Source organism: Rhipicephalus microplus, chromosome 5 (assembly GCF_043290135.1).
Source record: "Rhipicephalus microplus isolate Deutch F79 chromosome 5, USDA_Rmic, whole genome shotgun sequence".
Taxonomy (NCBI): Eukaryota; Metazoa; Arthropoda; class Arachnida; order Ixodida; family Ixodidae; genus Rhipicephalus; species Rhipicephalus microplus.
The window spans coordinates 196,233,390-196,251,264 of record NC_134704.1 but is presented as its reverse complement, the minus strand read 5'-3'; the positions used below and the strand labels follow the sequence as shown (position 1 = coordinate 196,251,264).

Sequence of the window (17,875 nt, the reverse complement as noted above, 5' to 3'; positions counted from 1 at the left end):
AATAGGCTCAAAAGAGTGTGCTACACTTGTCACCATGGCTACTGGTGGCGCTGACTGAAACTCCCACGTTTAATTCACATATGAACCCAATAAAGTGGCTGGGTGAGGGCTATCGTGGTAGCTCAGTGGTAGAGCATTGAACGCGTCATTCGAAAGTCGCAGGTTCGGATCCTGCTTACGGCAAGTTATCTTTTCACCCACTTTTCCTCATATTTACATTACGATTCGGTCTAATGTCTTCCCCTATACTTTCCTTGGCATATTGTCTGTTAGATCTTGTTATATTGTGTAAAACAAAGAAAAAACGAGCCCTTAAGAATACACTTTATTCCTTATTCATTAACGTGGGTCTCGTACTGTCAGACTTAGCGCCTTTAGGTTGTATACGAGGGACTCTTGGTCAGCTGACAACTCGAAATTAGTTCACGTGCTACGTGACGCCAAATAGGCTCAAAAGAGTGTGCTACACTAGCCGCCATGGCTACTGGTGGCGCTGACTGACACTCCCACGTTTAATTCACACATAAACGCAATAAAGATGGGGAGGGATAGCTGTCGTGGTAGCTCAGTGGTAGAGCATCGAACGCCTCATTCGAAGGTCGCAGGTTCGGATCCTGCCCACGGCAAGTTAACTTTTCACCAACTTTTCTTAACATTTACATTACCATTCGGTCTTCTGTCTTCCCCTATACTTTCCTTGGCATTATTGTCGGATGGATCGCATTATTATTGTGTAAAACACAGAAAAAACGAGCCCCTAAGTATACACTTCTTTCCGGAATTCATTAACGAGGGTCTCGTACTGGCAGACTTAGCGCCTTTAGGTTGTATACGAGGGACTATTGGTCAGCTGACAACTCGTAATAAGTTTACGTGCTACGTGACGCCAAATAAGCTCAAAAGAGTGTGCTACATTCGCCACCATGGCGACTGGTGGCGCTGACTGAAACTCTAACGTTTAATTCACATATAAACCCAATAAAGTGGCTGGGGGGATAGCTGTCGTGGTAGCTCAGCGGTAGAGCATTGAACGCGTCATTCGAAGGTCGCAGGTTCGGATCCTGCCAACGGCAAGTTATCTTTTCACCCCTTTTCTTCTTATTCACACTATAATTCGGTCTAATGTCTTCCCCTATACTTTCCTTGGCATTATTGTCTGTTAGATCTCATCAATAATGTGTAAAACACAGAAAAAACAAGCACTCAAGTATACACTTATTTCCTTAATTCAATAACGAGGGTCTCGTACTAGCAGACTTAGCGCCTTTAGGTTGTATACGAGGAACTATTGGTCAGCTGCCAACTCGTAAAGGGTTCACGCGCTACGTGAGGCCAACTAGGCTCAAAAGAGTGTGCTACACTCGCCCCCATGGCTACTGGTGGCGCTGACTGAAACTCCCACGTTTATTTCACATATAAACCTAATAAAGTGGCTGGGTGAGAGCTGTCGTGGTAGCTCAGTGGTAGAGCATCGAACGCGTCATTGGAAGGTCGCAGGTTCGAATCCTGCTCACGGCAAGTTATCTTTTAACCCACTTTTCTTCATATTTACATTACGATTCGGTCTAATGTCCTCTCCTATACTTTCCTCGGCATCATTGTCTGTTAGATCTCTTTATATTGTTTAAAACACAGAAAAAACGAGCCCTTAAGTACACACTTCTTTCCCTTATTCATTAAGGAAGGTCTCGTACTGGCAAACTTAGCGCCTTTAGGTTGTATACGAGGGACCATTGGTCAGCTGCCAACTCGTAATAAGTTCACGTGCTGCGTGACGCCCAATAGGCTCAAAAGAGTGTGCTACACTCGCCGCCATAGCTACTGGTGGCGCTGACTGAAACTCCCAGGTTTAATTGACATATACACCCAATAAAGTGGCTGGGTGAGAGCTGTCATGGTAGCTCAGTGGTAGAGCATCGAACGCGTCATTGGAAGGTCGCAAGTTCGAATTCTGCTCACGGCAAGTTATCTTTTCACCCACTTTTCTTAATATTTACATTACGATTCGGTCTAATTTCCTCTCCTATACTATCCTTGGCATTATTGCCTGTTAGATCTCGTTATATTGTTTAAAACACAGAAAAAACGAGCCCTTAAGTATACACTTCTTTCCTTAATTCATTAAGGAAGGTCTCGCACTGGCAGACTTAGCGCCTTTAGGTTGTATACGAGGGACCATTGGTCAGCGGCCAACTCCTAAAAAGTTCACGTGCTGCGTGACGCCAAATAGGCTCAAAAGAGTGTGCTACACTCGCCGCCATGGCTACTGGTGGCGCTGACTGACACTCCCATGTTTATTTCACATATAAACCCAACAAAGTGAGGGGGGCGGATAGCTATTGCGGTAGTTCAGCGGTAGAGCATCGAACGCGTCATTCGAAGGTCGCAGGTTTGGATCCTGTCCACGGCAAGTTATCTTTTCACCCATTTTCCTTCATATTTACATTACAATTCGGTCTAATGTCTTCCGCTACACTTTGCTTGGCAATATTGTCTGTTAGATATCATTAATATTGTGTAAAACACAGAAAAAAAGTGCCCTTAAGTATACACTTATTTCCTTAATTCATTAGCGAGGGTCTCGTACTGGCAGACTTAGCGCCTTTAGGTTTTATACGAGGGACTATTGGTCAGCTGACAACTCGTAATACGTTACGTGCTACGTGACGCCATATAGGCTCAAAAGAGTGTGCTACACTCGCCGCCATGGCTACTGGTGGCGCTGACTGACACTCCCACGTTTATTTCACATATAAACCCAATAAACTGGCCGGGGGATAGCTGCCGTGGTAGCTCAGTGGTAGAGCATCGAACGCGTTATTCGAAGGTTGCAGGTTCGGATCCTGCCCAGGGCAAGTTATCTTTTCACCCACTTTTCTTCATATTTACATTACCATTCGGTTTAATGTCTTCCCCTATACTTTCCTTGGCATTATTGTCTGTTGGATCTCATTATTATTGTGTAAAACAAAGAAAAAACGAGCCCTTAAGTATACACTTCTTTCCTTAATTCAATAACGTGGGTCTCGTACTGGCAGACTTAGCGCCGTTAGGTTGTATTCGAGGGACTATTGGTCAGCTGACAACTCGTAATAGGTTCACGTGCTACGTGACGCCAAATAGGCTCAAAAGAGTGTGCTACACTCGCCTCCATGGCTACTGGTGGCGCTGGCTGACACTCCCACGTTTAATTCACATATAAACCCAATAAAGTGGCCGGGGCATAGCTGTCGTGGTAGCTCAGTGGTAGAGCATCGAACGCGTCATTCGAAGGTCGCAGGTTCAGATCCTGCCAACGGCAAGTTATCTTTTCACCCACTTTTCCTCATATTTACATTACCATTCGGTCTAATGTCTTCCCCTATACTTTCCTTGGCATTATTGTCTGTTAAATCTCGTTATATTGTTTAAAACACAGAAAAAACGAGCCCTTAAGTATACACTTCTTTCCTTAATTCATTAACCAGGGTCTCGTACTGGCAGACTTAGCGCCTTTAGGTTGTATACGAGGGACTATTGGTCAGCTGACAACTCGTAATAAGTTTACGTGCTACGTGACGCCAAATAGGCTCAAAAGAGTGTGCTACACTCGCCACCATGGCTACTGGTGGCGCTTACTGAAACTCCAACGTTTAATTCACATATAAACCCAATAAAGTGGCTGGGGGGATAGCTGTCGTGGTTGCTCAGTGGTAGAGTATTGAACGCGTCAATCGAAGGTCGCAGGTTCGGATCCTGCCCACGGCAAGTTATCTTTTCACCCCTTTTCTTCTTATTCACACTATAATTCGGTCTAATGTCTTCCCCTATACTTTCCTTGGCATTATTGTCTGTTAGATCTCATCAATAATGTGTAAAACACAGAAAAAACAAGCACTCAAGTAGACACTTATTTCCTTAATTCATTAACGAGGGTCTCGTACTAGCAGACTTAGCGCCTTTAGGTTGTATACGAGGAACAATTGGTCAGCTGCCAACTCGTAAAGGGTTCACGCCCTACGTGAGGCCAACTAGGCTCAAAAGAGTGTGCTACACTCGCCCCCATGGCTACTGGTGGCGCTGACTGAAACTCCCACGTTTAATTCACATATAAACCCAATAAAGTGGCTGGGTGAGAGCTGTCGTGGTAGCTCAGTGGTAGAGCATCGAACGCGTCATTGGAAGGTGGCAGGTTCGAATCCTGCTCACGGCAAGTTATCTTTTAACCCACTTTTCTTCATATTTACATTACGATTCGGTCTAATGTCCTCTCCTATACTTTCCTTGGCATCATTGTCTGTTAGATCTCTTTATATTGTTTAAAACACAGAAAAAACGAGCCCTTAAGTACAGACTTCTTTCCCTTATTCATTAAGGAAGGTCTCGTACTGGCAAACTTAGCGCCTTTAGGTTGTATACGAGGGACCATTGGTCAGCTGCCAACTGGTAATAAGTTCACGTGCTGCGTGACGCCCAATAGGCTCAAAAGAGTGTGCTACACTCGCCGCCATAGCTACTGGTGGCGCTGACTGAAACTCCCAGGTTTAATTGACATATACACCCAATAAAGTGGCTGGGTGAGAGCTGTCATGGTAGCTCAGTGGTAGAGCATCGAACGCGTCATTGGAAGGTCGCAGGTTCGAATTCCGCCCACGGCAAGTTATCTTTTCACCCACTATTCTTAATATTTACATTACGATTCGGTCTAATGTCCTCTCCTATACTATCCTTGGCATTATTGCCTGTTAGATCTCTTTATATTGTTTAAAACACAGAAAAAACGAGCCCTTAAGTACAGACTTCTTTCCCTTATTCATTAAGGAAGGTCTCGTACTGGCAAACTTAGCGCCTTTAGGTTGTATACGAGGGACCATTGGTCAGCTGCCAACTCCTAAAAAGTTCACGTGCTGCGTGACGCCAAATAGGCTCAAAAGAGTGTGCTACACTCGCCGCCATGGCTACTGGTGGCGCTGACTGACACTCCCATGTTTAGTTCACATATAAACCCAACAAAGTGAGGGGGGCGGATAGCTATTGCGGTAGTTCAGCGGTAGAGCATCGAACGCGTCATTCGAAGGTCGCAGGTTTGGATCCTGTCCACGGCAAGTTATCTTTTCACCCATTTTCCTTCATATTTACATTACAATTCGGTCTAATGTCTTCCGCTACATTTTGCTTGGCAATATTGTCTGTTAGATATCATTAATATTGTGTAAAACACAGAAAAAAAGTGCCCTTAAGTATACACTTATTTCCTTAATTCATTAGCGAGGCTCTCGTACTGGCAGACTTAGCGCCTTTAGGTTTTATACGAGGGACTTTTGGTCAGCTGACAACTCGTAATACGTTACGTGCTACGTGACGCCATATAGGCTCAAAAGAGTGTGCTACACTCGCCTCCATGGCTACTGGTGGCGCTGGCTGACACTCCCACGTTTAATTCACATATAAACCCAATAAAGTGGCCGGGGCATAGCTGTCGTGGTAGCTCAGTGGTAGAGCATCGAACGCGTCATTCGAAGGTCGCAGGTTCAGATCCTGCCAACGGCAAGTTATCTTTTCACCCACTTTTCCTCATATTTACATTACCATTCGGTCTAATGTCTTCCCCTATACTTTCCTTGGCATTATTGTCTGTTAAATCTCGTTATATTGTTTAAAACACAGAAAAAACGAGCCCTTAAGTATACACTTCTTTCCTTAATTCATTAACCAGGGTCTCGTACTTGCATACTTAGCGCCTTTAGGTTGTATACGAGGGACTATTGGTCAGCTGACAACTCGTAATAGGTTTACGTGCTACGTGACGCCAAATAGGCTCAAAAGAGTGTGCTACATTCGCCACCACGGCTACTGGTGGCGCTGACTGAAACTCCAACGTTTAATTCACATATAAACCCAATAAAGTGGCTGGGGGGACCGCTGTCGTGGTAGCTCAGCGGTAGAGCATTGAACGCGTCATTCGAAGAACGCAGGTTCGGATCCTGCTCATGGCAAGTTATCTTTTCACCCACTTTTCTTCGTATTTACATTACGATTCGGTCTAATGTCTTCCCCTATACTTTCCTTGGCATTATTGTTTGTTAAATCTCGTTACATTGTTTAAAACACAGAAAAAACGAGCCCTTAAGTATACACTTCTTTCCTTAATTCATTAACCAGGGTCTCGTACTGGCATACTTAGCGCCTTTAGGTTGTATACGAGGGACTATTGGTCAGCTGACAACTCGTAATAAGTTCACGTGCTACGTGACGCCAAATAGGCTCAAAAGAGTGTGCTACACTTGCCACCATGGCTACTGGTGGCGCTGACTGAAACTCCCACGTTTAATTCACATATGAACCCAATAAAGTGGCTGGGTGAGGGCTATCGTGGTAGCTCAGTGGTAGAGCATTGAACGCGTCATTCGAAAGTCGCAGGTTCGGATCCTGCTTACGGCAAATTATCTTTTCACCCACTTTTCCTCATATTTACATTACGATTCGGTCTAATGTCTTCCCCTATACTTTCCTTGGCATATTGTCTGTTAGATCTTGTTATATTGTGTAAAACACAGAAAAAACGAGCCCTTAAGAATACACTTTATTCCTTAATTCATTAACGTGGGTCTCGTACTGTCAGACTTAGCGCCTTTAGGTTGTATACGAAGGACTCTTGGTCAGCTGACAACTCGAAATTAGTTCACGTGCTACGTGACGCCAAATAGGCTCAAAAGAGTGTGCTACACTCGCCGCCATGGCTACTGGTGGCGCTGACTGACACTCCCACGTTTAATTCACACATAAACGCAATAAAGATGGGGAGGGATAGCTGTCGTGGTAGCTCAGTGGTAGAGCATCGAACGCGTCATTCGAAGGTCGCAGGTTCGGACCTGCCCACGGCAAGTTAACTTTTCACCAACTTTTCTTAACATTTACATTACCATTCGGTCTTATGTCTTCCCCTATACTTTCCTTGGCATTATTGTCGGATGGATCGCATTATTATTGTGTAAAACACAGAAAAAACGAGCCCCTAAGTATACACTTCTTTCCTGAATTCATTAACGAGGGTCTCTTACTGGCAGACTTAGCGCCTTTAGGTTGTATACGAGGGACTATTGGTCAGCTGACAACTCGTAATAAGTTTACGTGCTACGTGACGCCAAATAGGCTCAAAAGAGTGTGCTACATTCGCCACCATGGCGACTGGTGGCGCTGACTGAAACTCCAACGTTTAATTCACATATATACCCAATAAAGTGGCTGGGGGGATAGCTGTCGTGGTAGCTCAGTGGTAGAGCATCGAACGCGTCATTCGAAGGTTGCAGGTTCGAATTCTGCCCACGGCAAGTTATCGTTTCACCCACTTTTCTTCATATTTACAATACCATTCGGTCTAATGTCTTCCCCTATACTTTCCTTGGCATATTGTCTGTTAGATCTTGTTATATTGTGTAAAACACAGAAAAAACGAGCCCTTAAGTATACACTTCTTTCCTTAATTCATTAACGTGGCTCTCGTACTGGCAGACTTAGCGCCTTTAGGTTGTATACGAAGGACTATTGGTCAGTTGACAACTCGTAATAAGTTCACGTGCTACGTGACGCCAAATAGGCTCAAAAGAGTGTGCTACACTTGCCACTATGGCTACTGGTGGCGCTGACTGAAACTCCCACGTTCAATTCACATATAAACCTAATAAAGTGGCTGGGTGAGGGCTGTCGTGGTAGCTCAGTGGTAGAGCATTGAACGCGTCATTCGAAGAACGCAGGTTCGGATCCTGCTCACGGCAAGTTATCTTTTCACCCACTTTTCTTCGTATTTACATTACGATTCGGTCTAATGTCTTCCCCTATACTTTCCTTGGCATTATTGTCTGTTAAATCTCGTTATATTGTTTAAAACACAGAAAAAACGAGCCCTTAAGTATACACTTCTTTCCTTAATTCATTAACCAGGGTCTCGTACTGGCATACTTAGCGCCTTTAGGTTGTATACGAGGGACTATTGGTCAGCTGACAACTCGTAATAAGTTTACGTGCTACGTGACGCCAAATAGGCTCAAAAGAGTGTGCTACATTCGCCACCATGGCTACTGGTGGCGCTGACTGAAACTCCAACTTTTAATTCACATATAAACCCAATAAAGTGGCTGGGGGGACCGCTGTCGTAGTAGCTCAGCGGTAGAGCATTGAACACGTCCTTCGAAGAACGCAGGTTCGGATCCTGCTCATGGCAAGTTATCTTTTCACCCACTTTTCTTCGTATTTACATTACGATTCGGTCTAATGTCTTCCCCTATACTTTCCTTGGCATTATTGTCTGTTAAATCTCGTTATATTGTTTAAAACACAGAAAAAACGAGCCCCTTAAGTACACACTTCTTTCCTCAATTCATTAACCAGGGTCTCGTACTGGCATACTTAGCGCCTTTAGGTTGTATACGAGGGACTATTGGTCAGCTGACAACTCGTAATAAGTTCACGTGCTACGTGACGTCAAATAGGCTCAAAAGAGTGTGCTACACTTGTCACCATGGCTACTGGTGGCGCTGACTGAAACTCCCACGTTTAATTCACATATGAACCCAATAAAGTGGCTGGGTGAGGGCTATCGTGGTAGCTCAGTGGTAGAGCATTGAACGCGTCATTCGAAAGTCGCAGGTTCGGATCCTGCTTACGGCAAGTTATCTTTTCACCCACTTTTCCTCATATTTACATTACGATTCGGTCTAATGTCTTCCCCTATACTTTCCTTGGCATATTGTCTGTTAGATCTTGTTATATTGTGTAAAACAAAGAAAAAACGAGCCCTTAAGAATACACTTTATTCCTTATTCATTAACGTGGGTCTCGTACTGTCAGACTTAGCGCCTTTAGGTTGTATACGAGGGACTCTTGGTCAGCTGACAACTCGAAATTAGTTCACGTGCTACGTGACGCCAAATAGGCTCAAAAGAGTGTGCTACACTAGCCGCCATGGCTACTGGTGGCGCTGACTGACACTCCCACGTTTAATTCACACATAAACGCAATAAAGATGGGGAGGGATAGCTGTCGTGGTAGCTCAGTGGTAGAGCATCGAACGCCTCATTCGAAGGTCGCAGGTTCGGATCCTGCCCACGGCAAGTTAACTTTTCACCAACTTTTCTTAACATTTACATTACCATTCGGTCTTCTGTCTTCCCCTATACTTTCCTTGGCATTATTGTCGGATGGATCGCATTATTATTGTGTAAAACACAGAAAAAACGAGCCCCTAAGTATACACTTCTTTCCGGAATTCATTAACGAGGGTCTCGTACTGGCAGACTTAGCGCCTTTAGGTTGTATACGAGGGACTATTGGTCAGCTGACAACTCGTAATAAGTTTACGTGCTACGTGACGCCAAATAAGCTCAAAAGAGTGTGCTACATTCGCCACCATGGCGACTGGTGGCGCTGACTGAAACTCTAACGTTTAATTCACATATAAACCCAATAAAGTGGCTGGGGGGATAGCTGTCGTGGTAGCTCAGCGGTAGAGCATTGAACGCGTCATTCGAAGGTCGCAGGTTCGGATCCTGCCAACGGCAAGTTATCTTTTCACCCCTTTTCTTCTTATTCACACTATAATTCGGTCTAATGTCTTCCCCTATACTTTCCTTGGCATTATTGTCTGTTAGATCTCATCAATAATGTGTAAAACACAGAAAAAACAAGCACTCAAGTATACACTTATTTCCTTAATTCAATAACGAGGGTCTCGTACTAGCAGACTTAGCGCCTTTAGGTTGTATACGAGGAACTATTGGTCAGCTGCCAACTCGTAAAGGGTTCACGCGCTACGTGAGGCCAACTAGGCTCAAAAGAGTGTGCTACACTCGCCCCCATGGCTACTGGTGGCGCTGACTGAAACTCCCACGTTTATTTCACATATAAACCTAATAAAGTGGCTGGGTGAGAGCTGTCGTGGTAGCTCAGTGGTAGAGCATCGAACGCGTCATTGGAAGGTCGCAGGTTCGAATCCTGCTCACGGCAAGTTATCTTTTAACCCACTTTTCTTCATATTTACATTACGATTCGGTCTAATGTCCTCTCCTATACTTTCCTCGGCATCATTGTCTGTTAGATCTCTTTATATTGTTTAAAACACAGAAAAAACGAGCCCTTAAGTACACACTTCTTTCCCTTATTCATTAAGGAAGGTCTCGTACTGGCAAACTTAGCGCCTTTAGGTTGTATACGAGGGACCATTGGTCAGCTGCCAACTCGTAATAAACTCACGTGCTGCGTGACGCCCAATAGGCTCAAAAGAGTGTGCTACACTCGCCGCCATAGCTACTGGTGGCGCTGACTGAAACTCCCAGGTTTAATTGACATATACACCCAATAAAGTGGCTGGGTGAGAGCTGTCATGGTAGCTCAGTGGTAGAGCATCGAACGCGTCATTGGAAGGTCGCAAGTTCGAATTCTGCTCACGGCAAGTTATCTTTTCACCCACTTTTCTTAATATTTACATTACGATTCGGTCTAATTTCCTCTCCTATACTATCCTTGGCATTATTGCCTGTTAGATCTCGTTATATTGTTTAAAACACAGAAAAAACGAGCCCTTAAGTATACACTTCTTTCCTTAATTCATTAAGGAAGGTCTCGCACTGGCAGACTTAGCGCCTTTAGGTTGTATACGAGGGACCATTGGTCAGCGGCCAACTCCTAAAAAGTTCACGTGCTGCGTGACGCCAAATAGGCTCAAAAGAGTGTGCTACACTCGCCGCCATGGCTACTGGTGGCGCTGACTGACACTCCCATGTTTATTTCACATATAAACCCAACAAAGTGAGGGGGGCGGATAGCTATTGCGGTAGTTCAGCGGTAGAGCATCGAACGCGTCATTCGAAGGTCGCAGGTTTGGATCCTGTCCACGGCAAGTTATCTTTTCACCCATTTTCCTTCATATTTACATTACAATTCGGTCTAATGTCTTCCGCTACACTTTGCTTGGCAATATTGTCTGTTAGATATCATTAATATTGTGTAAAACACAGAAAAAAAGTGCCCTTAAGTATACACTTATTTCCTTAATTCATTAGCGAGGGTCTCGTACTGGCAGACTTAGCGCCTTTAGGTTTTATACGAGGGACTATTGGTCAGCTGACAACTCGTAATACGTTACGTGCTACGTGACGCCATATAGGCTCAAAAGAGTGTGCTACACTCGCCGCCATGGCTACTGGTGGCGCTGACTGACACTCCCACGTTTATTTCACATATAAACCCAATAAACTGGCCGGGGGATAGCTGCCGTGGTAGCTCAGTGGTAGAGCATCGAACGCGTTATTCGAAGGTTGCAGGTTCGGATCCTGCCCAGGGCAAGTTATCTTTTCACCCACTTTTCTTCATATTTACATTACCATTCGGTTTAATGTCTTCCCCTATACTTTCCTTGGCATTATTGTCTGTTGGATCTCATTATTATTGTGTAAAACAAAGAAAAAACGAGCCCTTAAGTATACACTTCTTTCCTTAATTCAATAACGTGGGTCTCGTACTGGCAGACTTAGCGCCGTTAGGTTGTATTCGAGGGACTATTGGTCAGCTGACAACTCGTAATAGGTTCACGTGCTACGTGACGCCAAATAGGCTCAAAAGAGTGTGCTACACTCGCCTCCATGGCTACTGGTGGCGCTGGCTGACACTCCCACGTTTAATTCACATATAAACCCAATAAAGTGGCCGGGGCATAGCTGTCGTGGTAGCTCAGTGGTAGAGCATCGAACGCGTCATTCGAAGGTCGCAGGTTCAGATCCTGCCAACGGCAAGTTATCTTTTCACCCACTTTTCCTCATATTTACATTACCATTCGGTCTAATGTCTTCCCCTATACTTTCCTTGGCATTATTGTCTGTTAAATCTCGTTATATTGTTTAAAACACAGAAAAAACGAGCCCTTAAGTATACACTTCTTTCCTTAATTCATTAACCAGGGTCTCGTACTGGCAGACTTAGCGCCTTTAGGTTGTATACGAGGGACTATTGGTCAGCTGACAACTCGTAAAGGGTTCACGCCCTACGTGAGGCCAACTAGGCTCAAAAGAGTGTGCTACACTCGCCCCCATGGCTACTGGTGGCGCTGACTGAAACTCCCACGTTTAATTCACATATAAACCCAATAAAGTGGCTGGGTGAGAGCTGTCGTGGTAGCTCAGCGGTAGAGCATTGAACGCGTCATTCGAAGGTCGCAGGTTCGGATCCTGCCAACGGCAAGTTATCTTTTCACCCCTTTTCTTCTTATTCACACTATAATTCGGTCTAATGTCTTCCCCTATACTTTCCTTGGCATTATTGTCTGTTAGATCTCATCAATAATGTGTAAAACACAGAAAAAACAAGCACTCAAGTATACACTTATTTCCTTAATTCAATAACGAGGGTCTCGTACTAGCAGACTTAGCGCCTTTAGGTTGTATACGAGGAACTATTGGTCAGCTGCCAACTCGTAAAGGGTTCACGCGCTACGTGAGGCCAACTAGGCTCAAAAGAGTGTGCTACACTCGCCCCCATGGCTACTGGTGGCGCTGACTGAAACTCCCACGTTTATTTCACATATAAACCTAATAAAGTGGCTGGGTGAGAGCTGTCGTGGTAGCTCAGTGGTAGAGCATCGAACGCGTCATTGGAAGGTCGCAGGTTCGAATCCTGCTCACGGCAAGTTATCTTTTAACCCACTTTTCTTCATATTTACATTACGATTCGGTCTAATGTCCTCTCCTATACTTTCCTCGGCATCATTGTCTGTTAGATCTCTTTATATTGTTTAAAACACAGAAAAAACGAGCCCTTAAGTACACACTTCTTTCCCTTATTCATTAAGGAAGGTCTCGTACTGGCAAACTTAGCGCCTTTAGGTTGTATACGAGGGACCATTGGTCAGCTGCCAACTCGTAATAAGTTCACGTGCTGCGTGACGCCCAATAGGCTCAAAAGAGTGTGCTACACTCGCCGCCATAGCTACTGGTGGCGCTGACTGAAACTCCCAGGTTTAATTGACATATACACCCAATAAAGTGGCTGGGTGAGAGCTGTCATGGTAGCTCAGTGGTAGAGCATCGAACGCGTCATTGGAAGGTCGCAAGTTCGAATTCTGCTCACGGCAAGTTATCTTTTCACCCACTTTTCTTAATATTTACATTACGATTCGGTCTAATTTCCTCTCCTATACTATCCTTGGCATTATTGCCTGTTAGATCTCGTTATATTGTTTAAAACACAGAAAAAACGAGCCCTTAAGTATACACTTCTTTCCTTAATTCATTAAGGAAGGTCTCGCACTGGCAGACTTAGCGCCTTTAGGTTGTATACGAGGGACCATTGGTCAGCGGCCAACTCCTAAAAAGTTCACGTGCTGCGTGACGCCAAATAGGCTCAAAAGAGTGTGCTACACTCGCCGCCATGGCTACTGGTGGCGCTGACTGACACTCCCATGTTTATTTCACATATAAACCCAACAAAGTGAGGGGGGCGGATAGCTATTGCGGTAGTTCAGCGGTAGAGCATCGAACGCGTCATTCGAAGGTCGCAGGTTTGGATCCTGTCCACGGCAAGTTATCTTTTCACCCATTTTCCTTCATATTTACATTACAATTCGGTCTAATGTCTTCCGCTACACTTTGCTTGGCAATATTGTCTGTTAGATATCATTAATATTGTGTAAAACACAGAAAAAAAGTGCCCTTAAGTATACACTTATTTCCTTAATTCATTAGCGAGGGTCTCGTACTGGCAGACTTAGCGCCTTTAGGTTTTATACGAGGGACTATTGGTCAGCTGACAACTCGTAATACGTTACGTGCTACGTGACGCCATATAGGCTCAAAAGAGTGTGCTACACTCGCCGCCATGGCTACTGGTGGCGCTGACTGACACTCCCACGTTTATTTCACATATAAACCCAATAAACTGGCCGGGGGATAGCTGCCGTGGTAGCTCAGTGGTAGAGCATCGAACGCGTTATTCGAAGGTTGCAGGTTCGGATCCTGCCCAGGGCAAGTTATCTTTTCACCCACTTTTCTTCATATTTACATTACCATTCGGTTTAATGTCTTCCCCTATACTTTCCTTGGCATTATTGTCTGTTGGATCTCATTATTATTGTGTAAAACAAAGAAAAAACGAGCCCTTAAGTATACACTTCTTTCCTTAATTCAATAACGTGGGTCTCGTACTGGCAGACTTAGCGCCGTTAGGTTGTATTCGAGGGACTATTGGTCAGCTGACAACTCGTAATAGGTTCACGTGCTACGTGACGCCAAATAGGCTCAAAAGAGTGTGCTACACTCGCCTCCATGGCTACTGGTGGCGCTTACTGAAACTCCAACGTTTAATTCACATATAAACCCAATAAAGTGGCTGGGGGGATAGCTGTCGTGGTTGCTCAGTGGTAGAGCATTGAACGCGTCATTCGAAGGTCGCAGGTTCGGATCCTGCCCACGGCAAGTTATCTTTTCACCCCTTTTCTTCTTATTCACACTATAATTCGGTCTAATGTCTTCCCCTATACTTTCCTTGGCATTATTGTCTGTTAGATCTCATCAATAATGTGTAAAACACAGAAAAAACAAGCACTCAAGTAGACACTTATTTCCTTAATTCATTAACGAGGGTCTCGTACTAGCAGACTTAGCGCCTTTAGGTTGTATACGAGGAACAATTGGTCAGCTGCCAACTCGTAAAGGGTTCACGCCCTACGTGAGGCCAACTAGGCTCAAAAGAGTGTGCTACACTCGCCCCCATGGCTACTGGTGGCGCTGACTGAAACTCCCACGTTTAATTCACATATAAACCCAATAAAGTGGCTGGGTGAGAGCTGTCGTGGTAGCTCAGTGGTAGAGCATCGAACGCGTCATTGGAAGGTGGCAGGTTCGAATCCTGCTCACGGCAAGTTATCTTTTAACCCACTTTTCTTCATATTTACATTACGATTCGGTCTAATGTCCTCTCCTATACTTTCCTTGGCATCATTGTCTGTTAGATCTCTTTATATTGTTTAAAACACAGAAAAAACGAGCCCTTAAGTACACACTTCTTTCCCTTATTCATTAAGGAAGGTCTCGTACTGGCAAACTTAGCGCCTTTAGGTTGTATACGAGGGACCATTGGTCAGCTGCCAACTCGTAATAAGTTCACCTGCTGCGTGACGCCCAATAGGCTCAAAAGAGTGTGCTACACTCGCCGCCATGGCTACTGGTGGCGCTGACTGACACTCCCATGTTTAATTCACATATAAACCCAATAAAGTGGCCGGGGGATAGCTGTCGTGGTAGCTCAGTGGTAGAGCATCGAACGCGTCATTCGAAGGTTGCAGGTTCGGATTCTGCCCACGGCAAGTTATCTTTTCACCCACTTTTCTTCATATTTACAATACCATTCGGTCTAAAGTCTTCCCCTATACTTTCCTTGGCATTATTGTCTGTTGGATCTCATTATTATTGTGTAAAACACAGAAAAAACGAGCCCTTAAGTACACACTTCTTTCCTTAATTCATTAACGTGGCTCTCGTACTGGCAGACTTAGCGCCTTTGGGTTGTATATGAAGGACTATTGGTCAGTTGACAACCCGTAATAAGTTCACGTGCTACGTGACGCCAAATAGGCTCAAAAGAGTGTGCTACACTTGCCACCATGGCTACTGGTGGCGCTGACTGAAACTCCCACGTTTAATTCACATATGAACCCAATAAAGTGGCTGGGTGAGGGCTATCGTGGTAGCTCAGTGGTAGAGCATTGAACGCGTCATTCGAAAGTCGCAGGTTCGGATCCTTCTCACGGCAAATTATCTTTTCACCCACTTTTCCTCATATTTACATTACGATTTGGTCTAATGTCTTCCCCTATACTTTCCTTGGCATTATTGTCTGTTAGATCTTGTTATATTGTGTAAAACACAGAAAAAACGAGCCCTTAAGAATACACTTTATTCCTAATTCATTAACGTGGGTCTCGTACTGTCAGACTTAGCGCCTTTAGATTGTATACGAGGGACTACTGGTCAGCTGACAACTCGAAATAAGTTCACGTGCTACGTGACGCCAAATAGGCTCAAAAGAGTGTGCTACACTCGCCGCCATGGCTACTGGTGGCGCTGACTGACACTCCCACGTTTAATTCACATATAGACCCAATAAAGTGGGGGAGGGATAGCTGTCGTGGTAGCTCAGTGGTAGAGCATCGAACGCGTCATTCGAAGGTCGCAGGTTCGGATCCTGCCCACGGCAAGTTATCTTTTCACCAACTTTTCTTCACATTTACATTACCATTCGGTCTTATGTCTTCCAATATACTTTCCTTGGCAATATTGTCTGATGGATCGCATTATTATTGTGTAAAACACAGAAAAAACGAGCCCTTATGTATACACTTCTTTCCTGAATTCATTAACGAGGGTCTCGTACTGGCAGACTTAGCGCCTTTAGGTTTTATACGAGGGACTATTGGTCAGCTGACAACTCGTAATAGGTTCACGTGCTACGTGACGCCAAATAGGCTCAAAAGAGTGTGCTACACTCGCCACCATGGCTACTGGTGGCACTAACTGAAACTCCCACGTTTAATTCGCATATAAACCCAATAAAGTGGCCGGGCGATAGCTGTCGTGGTAGCTCAGAGGTAGAGCATCGAATGCGTCATCTGAAGGTCGCCGGTTGGGATCCTGCCCATGGCAAGTTATCTTTTCACTTACTTTTCTTCATGTTTACATTACAATTCGGTCTAATGTATTCCCCTATACATTCCTTGGCATTATTGTCTGTTAGATCTCATCAATTTTGAGTGAATCACAGAAAAAACGAGCCCTTAAGTATACACTTCTTTCCTTAATTCATTAACGAGGGTCTCATACTGGCAGACTTAGCGTCTTAAGGTTGTTTACGAGGGACTATTGGTCAGCTGCCAACTCGTAATAAGTTCAAGTGCTACTTGACGCCTAACAGGCTCAAAAGAATGTGCTACACTCGCCGCCGTGGCTACTGGTGGCGCTGACTGACACTCTCACGTTTAATTAACATATAAACCCAATAAAGTGGCTGGGGGGATAGCTGTCGTGGTAGCTCAGTTGTAGAGCATCGAACGCGTCATTCGAAGGTTGCAGGTTTGGATCCTGCCCACGGCAAGTTATCTTTTCACCCACTTTTCTTAATATTTACATTACGATTCGGTCTAATGTCCTCTCCTATACTATCCTTGGCATTATTGCCTGCTAGATCTCGTTATATTGTTTAAAACACAGAAAAAACGAGCCCTTAAGTATACACTTCTTTCCTTAATTCATTAACGTGGGTCTCGTACTGGCAGACTTAGCGCCTTTAGGTTGTATACGAGGGAGTATTGGTCAGCTGCCAACTCGTAATAAGTTCACGTGCTACGTGAGGCCAAATAGGCTCAGAAGAGTGTGCTACACTCGCCGCCATAGCTACTGGTGGCGCTGACTGAAACTCTCACGTTTAATTGACATATAAACCCAATAAAGTGGCTGGGTGAGAGCTGTCATGGTAGCTCAGTGGTAGAGCATCGAACGCGTCATTGGAAGGTCGCAGGTTCGAATTCTGCTCACGGCAAGTTATCTTTTCACCCACTTTTCTTCATATTTACATTACGATTCGGTCTAATGTCCTCTCCTATACTTTCCTTGGCATCATTGTCTGTTAGATCTCTTTATATTGTTTAAAACACAGAAAAAACGAGCCCTTAAGTACACACTTCTTTCCCTTATTCATTAAGGAAGGTCTCGTACTGGCAAACTTAGCGCCTTTAGGTTGTATACGAGGGACCATTGGTCAGCTGCCAACTCGTAATAAGTTCACCTGCTGCGTGACGCCCAATAGGCTCAAAAGAGTGTGCTACACTCGCCGCCATGGCTACTGGTGGCGCTGACTG

General features: G+C 44.7%; 2 non-coding genes across 2 annotated transcripts; both read left to right on the top strand.

The window, feature by feature from the left end:
- The first annotated feature begins 554 nt into the window (after positions 1-554).
- On the top strand, positions 555-626 carry TRNAR-CCU (transfer RNA arginine (anticodon CCU)). Its single transcript has one exon. It is a non-coding gene; the product is annotated as a tRNA-Arg (tRNA).
- Positions 627-9,017: 8,391 nt separating this feature from the next.
- On the top strand, positions 9,018-9,089 carry TRNAR-CCU (transfer RNA arginine (anticodon CCU)). Its single transcript has one exon. It is a non-coding gene; the product is annotated as a tRNA-Arg (tRNA).
- The last annotated feature ends 8,786 nt before the right edge of the window (positions 9,090-17,875 follow it).